Here is a 14188-nt window from a genome sequence, read left to right as displayed (position 1 = left end):
ACATCCCACCCAAGCTATTGCTATCAAACTTAAAATTAAATCTTATTACTTTGTTTTATGTCTTTACAAGTGTTCAATAGATTGTGGAAAATATACCTGAACTATTACCTTGACCTTATTAAATAATTTGAAACATTTCCCCATGATGGCTTATATTATACTGTCAAGCACTTGAATAGTCGAGCGCGCTGTCCTCTTGTTTTTATTGTTTTTGCCCTGTCTTTTTGTTGGTTTGCGTCAAACTTGAACATTGGCCAAAACGTTTGCAATATTGGACATAGCAACTTGATATATGGCATGCATGTGTATCTCATGAAGCTGCACAGTTTTAGTGGTGCAAGGTCAAGGTCATCTTTCAAGGTCAAAGGTCAAATATATGGGGGACCTATTGTTTCACAAATACATCTTGTTTTTAGTGGTAATTAGTGGGCTCTGTGTTCTGATTTGTTCCAAAATTGAAAACATGTTTAAATTTCTGTTGTTAAATTGTATAACATGTTAAAGCAGAATCGTACAATTACATGAAATTGTATTTTTTACTTATATACATTGTTTGAAATGTTACCATCTTGTTTCAAATAAATGTATTTTATAATTCACTTTCTAGTCCTATTTGCAAAAAAGGATGTTTTCCTTGTCAAATGTAAATGTTCATTGTAATAAACTAATATCGAATGCTAGATATGAAAAATTTAAACATTTTATTAGCTCGGCTGTTTTCGCAGAAAACCCGAGGTATTGTCATAGCCAGCTCTTCGTCCGCCGTAGGCGTTGTGCTAAAACCTTAACATTGGCTTTAAAATCAAAGTGCTTCCACCTACAACTTTGAAACTTCATATGTAGATGCACTTTGATGAGTTCTACACGCCACACCCATTTTTGGGTCACTAGGTCAAAGGTCAAGGTCACTGTGACCTCTAATATAAAACTTTAACATAGGCTCTAGAGTCAAAGTGCTTCCACCTACAACTTTGAAACTTCATATGTAGATGAACCTTGATGAGTTCTACACGCCACACCCATTTTTGGGTCACTAGGTCAAAGGTCAAGGTCGCTGTGACCTCTAATATAAAACTTTAACATAGGCTCTAAAGTCAAAGTGCTTCCACGTACAACTTTGAAACTTCATATGTAGATGCACCTTATGAGTTATACACGCCACACCCATTTTTGGGTCACTAGGTCAAAGGTCAAGGTCACTGTGACCTCCAATATAAAACTTTAACATAGACTCTATAATCAAAGTGCTTCCACCTACAACTTTGAAACTTTATATGTAGATGCACCTTGATGAGTTCTACACGCCACATTCATTTTTGGATCACTTGGTCAAAGGTCAAGGTCACTGTGACCTACAAAAAAAATGCTGACAAGCTTTAGCAGCTAAGCTTGGCACCCGTTATGCGGTGCTCTTGTTTAAAGTATATACACGTTAGCCTTACTTCAGGTGGAAGTAATTCGTTTTGGCGTTGTCCGTCTGTTCGTCCTTCCGTCCGTCTGGCACTTTTGTGTCCGGAGCCATGGAAGTGCATTGGCGGATTTCATTGAAACTTGGTATGAGTATACATATGGATAAGAGGATGACGCATGCCAAATGGCATTGTACACCACCTGTTAATAACAGAGTTATGGCCCTTTGTATTTTGAAAAAATGGTTTTTAATATAAGCTTAGAGCTTTTTCTCCATTAACACATGAGCCAGAGCCATGAAACTTGCCATAGTTGTTCTCAATGATCTGGGGGTGCTTAACATTAAACACCCATAATTCTAGGTGCTACGGTCATGGCCCTTTATATCTTGATTATACAAGATAGTTGTTATCAATCATCTGGGGCAATCGGGACACCTCGGACTATTCCGCCATATCGGCGATCGTCTCTCGGGTGTATTTGGTGGAAGGATATGTCTAACGCCTCTAGGCGGAAGATATTACACCGAAAATATAGTTCGGGTTACACACCAATAAATTTGCACTAAATTGACCGATAATATAGATATTCAAGGACCAATATCTCTGAGGAGTAAAATAATATAATATTTATTTCTGTTCTTGTTTGTCATTAGTTGTCATTACGTACAAAAAGTATTCAAATGTTAATTACCGTAAATTTGCAGCCATAAGTCGACCTAAAAACGCTGCCAAAATTGACTTTATAAGTCAACTCGACTTATGGATGAGGTACTAAATAAAAAAAATAAAAAAACATATTTCTGTACCGTTTTTGTAAAGTAATAAATCTCTGAAGCGGAGGAATGATGACTGTTTACGGAAAGGCCGACTCGTCTTTTACTTATATGTCCGCCGATAACAAAATATTCATGTTTACATTGGTTTTTAATTCATTAATCTTCGTAATAAGTCCAAATAAAAACATGTAAAAATAACTTCGAAAATATTAAACATTTGTGACATACGGTAAAGTGGTGAAAATTATACATGGCAATTTGTCTATTGATACATCGCCCGCTGTCTGCTAAGAACAATAGTAAATCGACTGCTGACACTTGTACCCATTTAAAGTTAATCCGTGTAAATACAAACTGTCAACAGTTGCAGGTGTCTTCATGCCACCAATTATCGCTTCTCGGCCTTTGACTAAGATCAAAGTGTAAAGTATAGTGTTAGCATCCTTTCGATCATTTGTCTTTATTGCGTCACGCCTAAAATAGTTATCCGTTAATGATATGCACAACGGTTCTGCTACAAACTACTTCTGACCAATCAAAAATAATTACTTGATCGTTGGATACGCCTTTAACCAATCGCTATTGTTCAACTTCACATGGTATATTTTTTGATTGGATGAAGGTGTGGTTTCGTTGATTTATTCACAACTGTCCCACAATTTATGCATAATCGTTTCGTAAATAAATAGATCTTATCTGATTGAAGATTTCATTCATTGAATGATTATAATAAAACGCACTCACCCTGAATTATTAAAAAGTGTAATTGGACATATCAAATACACAATTACTTTGGATCATCTGCTTAGTATTATCAGATGAGACGTTTTTCCAGAATGCAAAAAATATTCCTCGGGTATCTCGTGATTTACGAATATGTATATAACAGTCGAATAGCGAGCGATGCGAGTGTTGGTAAATTCACGTGTTTCACGCATAATGGCGAAAGCGTTGTTGATTATTTGAGAGCAAGTTACAATTATTTTGACCATATAATGAATTTCTGCGTTCAAGATTTTACCGAATTTTCACATCAATAGCACTAACATTTGAATACAAAAATATCTGCTCATAATATAAACACTGAAAGTTATTACGTTAAATGGGATACTAATTTTGATTTGTGAAATATATATTAAGTTCGAAATAATCAATGATATGTTATTATGATTTTGAACAATAAAATATATTTTTCGTGATAATAAATCATTGAAACGTTGAATGTTTCGTTTGAAATATATTCTAATTATTAATATCCCAAAAAATGTCAACTGCCGGTACAAAAGCCCTCAGAACCATGACTAAAACGTCACTTAAACATGTCCGAGATAAAGGAAATTTACCCCCCGACTTATGGCAGAGTCAAGGCAAAAAACCAAGTTTTTCTAGCCACATTATACCCCTCGACTTATGGCCGAGGTAGACTTATGGCCGCAAATGTACGGTAAACGTTTAGAAAGCCAATTAGTTGTTTCTTAAAGTGAAAATAACAACATTATTCAAACTTAAAAGAACCAGTATTTCTTAAATTACATTAATTACAACATTGCTGATGTTATGCAGGGCGACAAACTTTGAGATTTAATTCATATGTTAAGGTTCTAAACCATAAACAATCCTACAACACTGTACAGTGGTACAGGGAAAACTCTTCGCTGTAATATAAGAAATAGTAAACTCCACTTTGGTCCCAATGGCATTATTGTGACCTGCCAGGCAGTCACAAACTGTGTATGGACCGAAGCAATATCGCCCTCAGTGGGGTTTACTATTACCAGCATTGACCTTAAGGGTTTTGGGGGATGGAATGAGTGGAGAGCTCAATTGAATTTGAAAAACGATTCTTTCTGTGCATTTGATGATGGCAACCATACAGTAATTCTGGCAGATATTTTTTTTATTTTAGCCTAGGCAACTTAAGTACAGATGTTGTTATTCCGGCAAGGCAACTAGCTTTTTAAAGCCTTAAACAATCCAGTGCCATTAAAATTAGCGAAAGTAAAACAATGTTCAGTTTGGTAATATTCATTTATTAAGGCATTACTTTGCTCTTGGAAATGAATTCGATTCAGAATGGCCTCTCAAAATAAGACATACTGTAGTGGAAATGTTAAAACTCAGCAATGGTGTTGTTTAAATATATATTTTTTTCTTTTAAGAAAATTTAAGATACATATCACAGACATGCCCATGGTTTTGGGCCTGTACTCTTTTGCTGGGCAACCAAAACACTAAATATGGTCGACCGTGCAGGCAACAAAATTGTTACAATTGTAAAAAGTTAGTATCCATCCCTGACAGCCATTGCTGACATGAAGTAATTAAACTGTAATATGTCTGGCAACACACTGTTCTAAAGAAAAATAATAAAAATACACTAATATCCTATATCAGTGTTAAGGCATTATGAAATTGATATGGGTGTGACAAGTAACAAGAACCATACACATTTACATCACAGAACATCTGAGATCTACAATTACTGGATATATATATGTTGAAATATAATATTAAGATGGCAATAAAAAAGAATATACAAAAGTAGTAATAAAGACAAAACAACCAGTTTATAATGTTAAGATCTATGCAGTTGTTGGCAATAAGAGAACAATTAGAATTCTAAACTTTGAATTTTGAAAGTGTTTATACTTGTATGTAAATCAGAACATAAGAACTTTTTTTCCCGGTCACTTTGTGCTATTTAAGTGCCCAAAGTTTACACTCAGTAAATTTGTAAAACCAACTTATATGTGCTTACAAAAATGACATATTAAACAATAAAAAATCCTTTTAAGATCACAAATCACCAATAAGTATTGGAATGAACGTGGACGTGGATATAATGGATCAGCCATGTTTTAGCCTTAAGTGTAAATTGGTTATTTCAATACTGTGGAGACACAGATTACACCTATAAACCAATTAAGAACAAAGTTTTTTTATGCCCCCGTCAGGGTTGCATATAGTTTATGAACTGTCTGTCAGTCCGTCTGTCTGTCGGCTGTCTTTCCGTCCGACAACTTTAACATTGTCCATAGCTTATGCAATATTGAAGATAGCAACTTGATATTTGGCATGCATGTGTATCTCATGGAGCTGCACATTTTGAGTGTTGAAAGGTCAAGGTCAATATTCAAGGTCAAATATATAACTTCAAAACGGCGCAATAGGAGGCGTTGTGTTTCTGACAAACACATCTCTTGTTTTTAAATGAAAAAACACAGACATTGTTGGAATTTGCCTCATTTTAGGCATTGTGTATACATTTTAAAACTCAATTTTCCACACCATGAAACAACTTTTATAAAAGGCATCAACAAATGCTCCTCCATCCCCTATGCATGCTAAACAAAGAATCATTTTTTTATAAGAATGTTTCAAAATGGGCGAAAGTCAGGGGCAATACTGTCAAAATGCCATTTACAACTCTTGTGACATGCAGCTGACACGGCTGTAGTCTATTTTCTCTGTAGATTTTATTTTACAGCGAAACACATAATGTCATCATCATAAATGTATAGCTTAGAATTCATTTTATACTATATAAATATGTTCTGAGGTCTTATTTATACAAAATAACCTGGATATTTATATAAAAAAAACCATCTCGCTGTACAGAGACAAGGCATTTGTTCACCTGCATTATGTTCAGTAAATTGCAAGCAACAAACATGAAAAATTCAGTACCCCAGTCATCGAGTTTTTAAGAGTTCAACTTTACTTAAGTAATAATGCATCAAAGTTATGACCAATGTTAATGTTTTCGGACAGACTGACTGACGGACAGTTAAAAAACTATGTGCCACCCTTCAGGGGCATAAAAAGTTTATATTTTTCCCCAAATGGGATCTTAAAATTCCCCAAGTGAAGGTTTAATAAACAAGAGCTGTCACCATAGGATGACATATGCCCCCCTATGAAAGTTATGAGCATTTTTCGAAATCTTAACGCAGACTTCGAAAACTAAACGCAGACCCTAAGTTTAATGTCAAGGTCACAAGGGTCAAAATTGTGTGCGAATGGAAAGGCCTTGTCCATATACACATGCATACCAAATATGAAGGTTACATCTCAAGGGACATAGAAGTTATGAGTATTTTTCGAAACCTAAACGCAGATTTTTAAACCTAAACCTGGACCCTAAGTTCAAGGTCAAGGTCACAGGGGTCAAAATTTGTGTGCGTATGCAACGGCCTTGCCCATATTCACATGCATACCAAATATGAAGGTAATATGTCAAGGGACATGAGCATTTTTCGAAACCTAAACACAAAAGTGTGACGGAAGGACAGACATACAGACGGACAGACAGTACAATCCCTATATGCCCACCTTTCGGGGCATAAAAATATTAATTTATTAATTGTACCAACAAATTACAAGTTGAACTTATTTGGAGCAAATTAACACAAATAATATGCAAGTGGGAAAATATGGATACATGAGTTAAAGCACTAAGCTTTAAAGTTCTTTGATGGTTGCTTTTAGTAAGCCTCTAACAAATTTTAGCAATTAAATAGATCGAATTATAATTGTTTTTATAAATGCCTGATAGAAATTTTTCTTTAAATAATTGAGATCATTGAAAAATTTAGTAAAAGCACAGCATTGATGTTCTTTGATGGTCATTTTTAGTAGAATAGTATGTTACAAATATAACAATTATAACTATTGTATTAATGAATTTAGATTAGGTGACATCTTTAAAGTGGGATAGTCATTCATTTGATGAGATAAGCACATTCTGTAGTTGAAAAATAAATAACACTTTAAAGACTTACCATAGTAAAATAAAGTAGCATAGAATCTGTAGAGGGTCATAAAATGTAAAACTGATGTTGAAGAAGCTATAAATATATTTTACACTGTCAACACAGATAATTTCAAAATAAAAAAATAAAATGAAATTCCCTACCTACCCTAGTTTTTTGGGGCAAATTTAAATACTATAAATATTTATAATTATTGAGTTAAATTATTGAAATATCAATATGTTTTGATTACATTTGCTAATTATATTATTAATAATGAAATAATTTGCAAGAAAAGTGCAATTCTGTAGTAATTAGTCTAAATTAGCTATAAGTAAAAATAAAAATATCAGTGGCATCCAATAATTTGATTATATACATATGAATCCATGAAAAAAAATTGACACTTACATAGTTTATTTATTAATCATATTTAACTGTTACAATGAAAACATGTTTGAAATTAATAATATAAATGTGATTTTACCATTTTTCAATTCACAAATTGACCCTAGTTAATTGGATTAAAAACAACAAATAACTACAGTTCCACAACCCAGCCAAAGTTTACTCAAAATTAAATAATTCATCAATTGATCCTATTTAATTGGATTAAAAACAACAACATGTATCAGATACTCAGTAAGATTTTGAGAATATTCCATTTATTCCACTAGTATACCAACATGCACTTACTAATGATTTACATGCATTCCTTAAACAGTTTAACACAAAAAATGAATTCTTAATCCAAAGAAAACAACAAACAATATGCTTCCTAGATAAAGTTAATTAAAGATTACATAAGCAAAATAATCATTTTGATAATAAATCAAGATTATACTTTAAACAAACAATTATGAATTTATGGGGGGGGCATCAGCACTAAAACTAAAATGGGGGAAGGGAAACGTCTGTGGAGGAAATGTCGTGGGGGATGTCTGGGGAGGAAACATGTTGGGGGATGGGGGAATGTCTGGAATTCCTGCTTAGGGCGAAAAGTGTTTAATGTGCCTTTAGAAGAAATAATTGAAGGAAAGTATTCATTGGTGTATGCCCATCCAGATGCATTTCTGAGCACAACAATGGGAACACATGCTCCTTGTATGGTAACTTTCACAATTTTATACTTATTAAAAATATACTCTATGATCTAGCTCTTTTGTCATAAAATGAGAGGTTTCATTATCCAGCAGGTTTCTTGTTTGAACCTCACAAATTTTCTTACACCCAAGTCCCATCATATAAATTTGTTGTTTTTACAATAATTGTTAGAACATATTATTCCCATTATTATTAAACCAATCAAATATAATGTCTACAATAAGGATTAAAGTAATTACAATGTAATAAGAGATTTATGAATTATAATATGTAAAAACAAGAAATGTGTTTGTCAGAAACACTATGTCCCCTTCTGCGCCGCTTTGATTTTGTTTTTTTGACCTCGAAGGATGACCTTGACCTTTCACCACTCAAAATATGCAGCTCCATGAGATACACATGCATGCCAAATATCAAGTTGATATCTTCAATATTGCAAAAGTTATGGCAAATGTTAAAGTTGGAGCAAACAAACACACAAACCAACCAACCAACCAACAGACAGGGCAAAAACATTATGTCCCCCACTATAAGTGGTGGGAGACATAAAAAAGTAAAACATACTGTTCGTGTATCTTTTTATTTATACATGCATCAACTATTCTGGTTATGAATACTTTTTGTTAATTATATAAAAAATGAGCAAATAAATTAAATGGAAAACATACAATATTATGTCAAGAGAAATAATTATGTTGTAAAAATCTCACCAGTTTTACGAGGTACTTTGATGTTGCGATTAGCACATTCAGCATTTTCAGTATCAACTGATAAATAAATATGTGAAAATGCCAAATGTCCAAGATACCATGACGTCCTCCTCCAAAAGTTGAATCCTTCGGACTCCATTTTATTTCATACATGTACATGTTAACGTTGGATCTTAAGAGCAGGGCTCGAAATTAACACTCGCAAAATGCGAGTGAAAAATACGGATTGCGAGTTAAGTTTTAAGCCACTAGTAATTTTTTGCGAGTAAAGAAAAAGTGAGAAAATAAAGAAGTTATATTGCAAAATAGCACGACGTTCTGAACGCTAAACCGTAGGTCATAGAACGTCCATATAGACGAGTTAATTGTTATTGTTTACATTCGGGATTTTCCGCGCATGCGCACTGACTGGTTGGCAAAACACTGGTTGCAGTCACGTAAAACATATATAAAGGGCTTTTGTTTAGTCAATTAAACGATAAAAAATAAATAAACATTACAACTCTTAAACAATAGTGCAAATATATCATATTTAGTACTAATTAATGTATCATCATATATATAATTTCCTCTTTATAAAAATACAAATTAGTTATTAGCATCAGAGTAAACGTGGTCGGAAGACTAAATACTGACAATACCACACAACAAAACAATAAATTAGCCGTATTCTTTATTATAGTAAGACTTATAAAAATGATATTTCAAAACTTATAAAACATATATTAATTTGATTATAACTATAGAAATGGTGTGGATATTGTTATTGCTCATCAGCGACCAAAAGTGTATTATAAGAGGCGCATTAAATCAATTATTAAACAAAGCCATAAAAACGGAATACATTAACAATCGTTAAAGGTCAACAGAAGAAATCTGCTTAACTGTTCATATTTTATAAAGTAATACCATATTATAACAACAAAGTAAAAAAATAAAATTAAAAAAAAACGTTAGAGCTAAAAAAACGATGATTTTGATGATCGGGAATTTCCGTAACGCGTTCGGCAATTTCCGCCGCTATTTTACCCCGATGACGTATGTGTGCACCACTGCGCATGACGAATATTCCCATGTTATGTTGTACAGTATGCACTGAAGCATGCAAATTTCCCTCAAAACTTCAAGGATTACAAGACTGTGTTGATCATTCACTTGCATATACTTAATTTATAATCTCTTTTGTGTTGATTACGAGTCGAACTTTTACATGACATTGAGGATTTACTGATTTATAAGATGGTTCATTGTGCAGCGTTTGGCTGCAATGCTCGTTCTGAAAAGCAAACGGAGAAGAAAGGATTCTTCGGGCGACACGAATTACCCAAATCTACCCAAATCTACCCAAATCGACCCAAATCTACCCAAATCTACCCAAATCTACATCAAATATCCATAAATCTACATCAAATATACCTAAATCTTTTAAAAATAACTATTTTACATCATGTTTGTGTAATGCTTTATCTTTACTCGTCACAATGTTTAATTTCCCAATTAAAATAGTTTAAATCAAATATAGGTTACACACCACTAAATATTTGATCTTCCCAAATCTACCCAAATCGGCATCAAATATACCCAAATGTTGTAAAAATAATTAGTTTACATCATGTTTGTGATGGAAGACGGCCGACGGAAGGCGGACGACGAAAGACGGACGACAAAAGACGGAAGACGAAACGAACGACGGAAGACGGAAGAAGGCGAACGACGTTAGACGGAAGACGGTAGTCGAGAGACGGACGACGGAAGACGGTAGATGGACGACGTTAGACGGACGACGGCAGACGGAAGGCGGCAGACGGACGACGGAGACAGACGACGTTAGACGGACGACGGCAGACGGAGACGACAAACGGACGACGAAAGACGTTAGACGGAAGACGGACGACGGAAGACGGACGACGGAAGACGGACGACGTTAGACGTAGGACGTTAGACGGAAGATGGACGACGTTAGACGGAAGATGGACGACGTTAGACGGAAGACGGACGACGGCAGACGGAAGACAAAACGGACGACGGCAGACAGACGACGTTAGACGGAAGACGGACGACGGAAGACGGACGACGGAAGACGGAAAATCATATTGAAGCTTATACTAATATTAATCACTACATAGATTTAATACTAGATTTTTTATGAAGCGATGGTAATGGTAGCAAGAGAAATCCTGCTTTTGATATCACTTACATGTACACGTATATTCAAACAGTATAGTTATGTTTGTATATATAAATGATACTACATCAGGTCCTTCTTCTGCCTATTTCTGTGTAATCACATGGACTATTTTAATATGTAGTATAAATATGTTCTAAACGATTACAATATATGGTATGTAAGTATTTCATTAAGACGCATTTTTTCAGTGCGTTTTCTTAATGAAAAGTCAACTACAATAATTCAGTAACACATTGTTAATTTAACACAACAATTTAGCAATAAATGAAATCAGTCATTTTTGCTTGAATCATGTTTTCAGTACACTAATCAGGTGTCTGTGTATTGAGCTGATAAGATATGGATCAACACAGCAGGTTGCAAATACACAGTGTAGACTACCGCTGTTTTATTATTGCACTTGTAATTTACTTGATTGGGTATTAGAACACGTAAGTAAATAAGCCCACGGCCATAACCAAACCAGTTATATGCTGTACATAGGTACTACACGTCTTGAAAGCGGAAAAAAAAAACATTATTAAACGCGTATCATGGCTTGGTGGTTAGGACTTTCGTACAAAAAAACTTTTCATAAATTTAAATCGTTTTGGTTAAATAAAATAAAAAATCGACTGCATGAAACTATGAATATAGTGACATGATGGAACCAGATTTATAAATCTAGATGATGTATTTGCATTTGAATAAACTTCAACAACTTAGCACATTTAGATTTAGAGACCATGGACCATACGGATAAGACAAACATACAATATTTGCAGACGATACGGACCACATTTGCGGACCATCTGCAAACAATAATAAATAGATAGATTATTGTTTTAACGTGATCATGTTTGTATTGTTATTACTCGAAATGTGTTCGATCTAATTAGCGAAAAGAGAAAATAGTTGCAATAATCCAATTTCGCAATTTAAAATCAGCGACCGCGACCCCATATGTTTTACACATAATTTCACTTAATCATACATCGACTGAATAATGTTTAACAATTTACCTCTAATTCCGCTCTTAATAGCTTGTACCATTTCTTAATAAGCTTGTACCATAGTCCGTTTCGATTTATTGAATCATAGCCCACTTTTTAAGTCGTTAGTTTATTACGACTGTTCACAATTTGGCAAAATAGCTCACTTGTGTTATTCCTCGATAGTTGTTTGGGTCAAATTAATTATCTTTTTTTTTTGACTTAATTACTCCCTTCGACCAAGATTTTGGAAATGCATGCTTTTCAAGCATATGGTTAAATAATATTTCCAGTGGTGTGTCAACGACATCCTTTCCCAACGTAAAATATTTGTAGATATTACCAATTGAATGAGATTTATTTATTCCGAATAAATGTATTGTCTTTCGTATTTCCTCCTTTGTAAATAATTAAACTATCCAACTCTTCAAAGGTCACTGATGTAATGTTATTTGTATTGTCGCGTGCTAGCCTACGTAATCGTTTATATCTTCTTGTTCATAACATATGTGAAACAAATTAAATATTATAAAAATGTTCAAAAAAAGGTCCAATAATATCATCCGTGCTATTAAATGACTTCTTGTTTGAAGTTCCCAAAATTCTTTCGTTTCTTTTTTTTAAAATCGCATTTCATTCATTTAAAGATATTAATTGATTCCTGTTAAAATTACGTCTACACAGATACACCTTTTTTGCCTTATAAGCATCAAATGTCTACGATGACCACCTTTATACAAGTTGTAATTGTTTAACTTCACTTGTCTTTTTAACATTTATGTGTCAGCATTTATGCTGTGAGCATTCATGCTGTTTTGAGCCTTTTTTAAGTATTAATTTCCACAATTATTTACAAAACGATGTACATCGGTCGCACGTGTCATCCGTATCTTAATTATTTCCTTTGCATTGATATAGTTCCAGGCATAACCGATTAACTCCTGTAGTATCATCCCTTTAATCTCATCGCTATAATTATTATCACATTTAACGTAATAGTTCTAAGCGTTTATATCATAAACTGATACTTAATAATTCGATTTTAAATCAAATGTAAGTAAAATAGCGTTCAGATAGTTGGTAGACTATCAATTAATAACAATAAACAATCACATCCAAAAGCGCCATAATGGTTTGATAATATGCAAAAATAAAATAAAAAATTGTATTTTATAGGACAAATTATAACGCTATTCGTAGAAAAAGCAATATAAAGATACTCGATAACGGCGAACAAAACATAAAAAAGTGTGCGTATCAAATCAAATCAATACTCGAGCAGCTATGTTTAACTTATGAATTGACTGCAAAAGAAACGGAAAAATCGGAACAAACATGCATACACAATCTAATAAAACAATGAATATTTGATCATTACAAACAACACTGGTACAGTGAGATCAATAATTCATCAATACACATTTCCGGGTATACGGACCATGGACCGTACGGCCCAGATTTGCGGACCACATATTTTTACGTCATGAACTTATTTTAATACATGACGTAAAAATATGTGGTCCGCAAATCTGGGCCGTAATACAACTCTTAGTATGCTGTGCTTACTATAATAACATATACCTTAAAAAACGGGTAATGAAACGTTTGTGTTCATTATTATTTCAATAAAATTATTTCATATTCTCAGATTATGAAACTGATTTTAATTGTGTCATCAATTATTCATTGAAGCAGTAAGAGCCGCAAACATGCACTTTCATGTATAAACTTTATTTTAATCAAATTGAATATTTTCACTCATTAAAATGAATACATGCCTCGTGGTGACAACGGTTATTAATTTCTTACATCACATCCATATTTTACAAAACAAAGACAAAGACACATGTGTTTCGATCTGTTAATTAAACGTTTTTATTTATATTTAATTCATGTTATTAAACATTACCATTCAAACGGGGCCCGGTCAAACGTATATATTAAAATGTCATGTGGGTGTAATAATCGCATTAGTGACTCGTATGTTTGCTTCTCGGGTACGCCCTATTTATGACACCTAATGTTTGATGTTATCTATTACAGCAATTAATAAAATACACTAATTGATTAACAAGTTTGTAATTACCAATTAAAGGTAAAGTGTGACAATCGTTATTGTTGATGACAACATCGGCTTATGTTTGAATCTCGGGTACTCGCGACATCTTATCTTGATAATCTTATCTACGAGCATGTGGTGTCACATGCATACCATACGCTTCTATCGCAGATGTGTATTCAAAATGTGTATTGTCTTGCTAATATTTTTTTATCCG

The 14188-nt window shown here is 33.6% G+C and overlaps 1 protein-coding gene across 1 annotated transcript in view; it reads right to left on the bottom strand.

The window, feature by feature from the left end:
• LOC127877524 (adhesion G protein-coupled receptor B1-like) overlaps window positions 1-14188 on the bottom strand; it is a 469993-nt gene that overhangs the window by 44489 nt on the left and 411316 nt on the right. The window lies entirely within an intron of this gene.

The sequence above is a fragment of the Dreissena polymorpha genome, chromosome 4 (assembly GCF_020536995.1).
Source record: "Dreissena polymorpha isolate Duluth1 chromosome 4, UMN_Dpol_1.0, whole genome shotgun sequence".
In the NCBI taxonomy this organism is placed as follows: domain Eukaryota; kingdom Metazoa; phylum Mollusca; class Bivalvia; order Myida; family Dreissenidae; genus Dreissena; species Dreissena polymorpha.
The sequence above is the reverse complement of the archived record's forward strand: the minus strand, read 5'-3'. Positions and strand labels throughout refer to the sequence as shown.